Raw genomic sequence first — 3,016 nt, 5'->3', positions numbered from 1 at the left:
GATTTCCAGGTTCATGGAGAGGCCAAAGGAGGCACATTGGCAGGCAGCAAAGAGAATTTTGAGGTATGTCAAAGGCACTAAAATGTTTGGAATTTTATATCATGCCTCAGAACATTCAGATTTGGTTGGATACACTGATAGCGATTGGGCTGGAAGTGTAGATGATCGGAAGAGCACTTCCGGTTATGTTTTTAATATGGGTTCAGGAGCCATTTCATGGTCTTCTAAGAAGCAGTCCATTGTAGCATTATCTACAGCAGAGGCAGAATATGTGGCAGCGACAGCAGCAGCATGTCAGGCAGTATGGATGAGAAGAATGTTGAGAAGCTTAGGCCAGGAGCAGGCAAAAGCGACAGTGGTCTTTTGTGACAATAGCTCAGCTATTGCCTTGTCAAAGAATTCAGTGTTTCATAAGAGAACGAAACACATCGACACAAGGTTTCACTACATCAGAGAGTTAGTGAACAATGGAGAAATTGTCCTAGAACATTGCAGGACCCAGGAACAGGTTGCAGACATCTTGACAAAGCCACTGGTTCAGAAGAGATTCGAATTTTTGAGAAAGTGTTTGGGAATGACCGAACATGCGGCTGTTAAAATTAAAGGGGAGTGTTAAAATTGTAATTTTACGCAGCACGGTGGTTTTTGAAAACCATCCCGGTCTCCCCGCACCACTCTTGGCAAAGACTGTACGAGCAGGAGGAGGCTCCGAACACATTCACTTGCCGCCACGCGTCCCATGTACGAACGCCCAAAAACCACTTTCCCCGGACAGTAAAGTTCGTTTGAGTTGTGTGAGGTTGGTGTGCGAATTGCATCCGATCGGGTCAACACATGTGGACTCACTCCAACTTGCCAGAACGTTAATCTTACCCTTACCGTCGGCTTCTAATTAATGCATTTAATGCATAGTCATAGTTTTAGGTAGAAATTTTAAATTTTAATGTTTTTATTACTTACGGAGGTATGGGTAAGTTCTTTTTTTTATTTAATTTTGGTTGCACGTAAGTATGGGGAAAATTAAGATAGGTATGGGCAAGTCAACGTGTGATTAAGTTTTTGTTTTTTTTTGATATATGTAATTTTGTGTTCATTTTGTGCGTGAAGTGAAATGAAAAAAAAATGTAGAGCACAGCAGTGCCATGAAAAAATAGAGCTGGGGTTAATTGGTGGATATGTAATGCATCAAACGCAGAAGCGTAAAAATGATGAAAGAAGTTTTTTTTGTGATTGAAATGTATTCTCCGGCATTATGAATATAATGAAAATATAAGATTTTCTTTTACAGCAGTAAAAGTAAGTTTTCATGTAAGGAATTTCTATTCTTACAACAGTAAATGTAAATGCTCTTTGACAGTAGTAAATGTGAATGAAGATTTTACACAGCAGTGTAAAAATCATTTTTGAAAAAGAGAGACCGAGTTTGTTTTGTAAATTCCTCTCTGCACAGAGGATGAAATATGTAACAGTCTTTTGTTTTAATCAATAGAAATGCTTTATGGTGTTGCAATGGTCTCTTCTGAGTTAATTTGGTTTTAAAGAGGTTCTCTGCAAAAGATCCAGAAGAAACAGAGAGTGAATTTTATTTGGTTTTGGTATTTTCTCCATTAAAAATATCCATTAAAAATACCCAACACGTTGGATATGGTAGTCGAACTGGTGTGCAGAAAGGTGCGATTCTCGACTGGGGGGATTACTATTATCACAACTACTTGCCTCTCTCCATACGAGAGGAGGACAGATGGCCATCCAAACCGGATGAATACAGGTGATGCAGGAACTCCCTTTGCATTCAAGGTTGTATTTTTATTCTTCGTTTGCAATCAAAATTCCACTTACATGCATCTATATGGAGTCTATATAGTTCTTTACTTTTATCCGAATTCTGAGAGTGGAAGTGATGCTTATCGGTTGGGTTGCAACATAAAACAGGAAGTGCTCTTTTTCTCTAGTTTGTGCTTTCAAACTGGTTGTTTCGGTAGCTACTATGGAAATTTCATTATTGCTTTTGTGTGTCGACATCACAGGAATATAATGAAGGAGTACTGCGAAGCAAATCTGCAACTCTGTAAGACCTTGCTGTCTTTGTTTTCTGAAAACCTGGGCCTGCCTCAGGACCATCTAAATGAAGCTTTTGGAGGCGAGGAGGGAATTGGGATTTCTGTTCGAGCCAACTATTATCCCGTATGCCCACAACCGGAATTGGCTTATGGGCTGTCCCCTCACTCCGATCCTGGAGGAATAACCGTTCTGCTTCAGGATGATGTCGTGGGCCTCCAAGTTCGCAAAGGCGACTATTGGGTGCCTGTGCGCCCTGTCGTTGATGCTTTGACGATAAACCTAGGCGACCAGATGGAGGTCAGTATTTCGATTACTTTTTTCATTCACCCGTCAAAATCCGCCGATTGTCATAGTTCTTTCTATTTCTTTCTTCGCGCAGATATTGGCAAACGGAATTTACAAAAGTGTGGAACACAGCTGCCTTGTGAACTCGAAAAAGGAACGAATGTCGATCGCGGTTTTCTGTAACCCTAATGGAGACCAGGAAATCGGACCTCTAAAGGAGCTGATTGATGATTCCAACCCGCCGAGATACGGAAAGATGAAGTTCAATGAATACAGGATGTTCATTCGAACAAGTGGGCCTAAAGGAAAGAGTTACCTGAAATCCAACATATAATTTCGATGAAGCAGCCGAATTATAAGTTCTTGTACTGGTGCATATGCAAGACAAACATCCTGTGACATGCATATTTGTAATCCAAACATAGAATAATCACGCACAAATAGGTTGAATGTGTTACATAAATTCAATCAGTTTGTGCATAGTCTTACGAGACAAGTAATACCCGCGGATTGCCCGCATAAAATAAGCGTTGTCCATTTTGTATTTGGAAATTCTATATACATCTTATGAATTGTTTAATCTAGTATGTTGTCCAAAGATGCAGCTACATATACCGATGCAGGTTTTATTGTGATTTGGATGTATGTATATTTCAGCGTAAAATAATAT

At 39.9% G+C, this 3,016-nt stretch overlaps 1 pseudogene; it reads left to right on the top strand.

The window, feature by feature from the left end:
* Positions 1-2,034: 2,034 nt before the first annotated feature.
* On the top strand, positions 2,035-2,680 carry LOC149201135 (jasmonate-induced oxygenase 2 pseudogene; annotated as a pseudogene).
* The last annotated feature ends 336 nt before the right edge of the window (positions 2,681-3,016 follow it).

Source organism: Pinus tabuliformis, chromosome 2_1 (genome assembly GCF_031772625.1).
Source record: "Pinus tabuliformis cultivar Carrire ecotype Pingquan chromosome 2_1, CPIR1, whole genome shotgun sequence".
Classification (NCBI taxonomy): domain Eukaryota; kingdom Viridiplantae; phylum Streptophyta; class Pinopsida; order Pinales; family Pinaceae; genus Pinus; species Pinus tabuliformis.
This window is presented reverse-complemented; position numbering and strand designations above follow the sequence as displayed.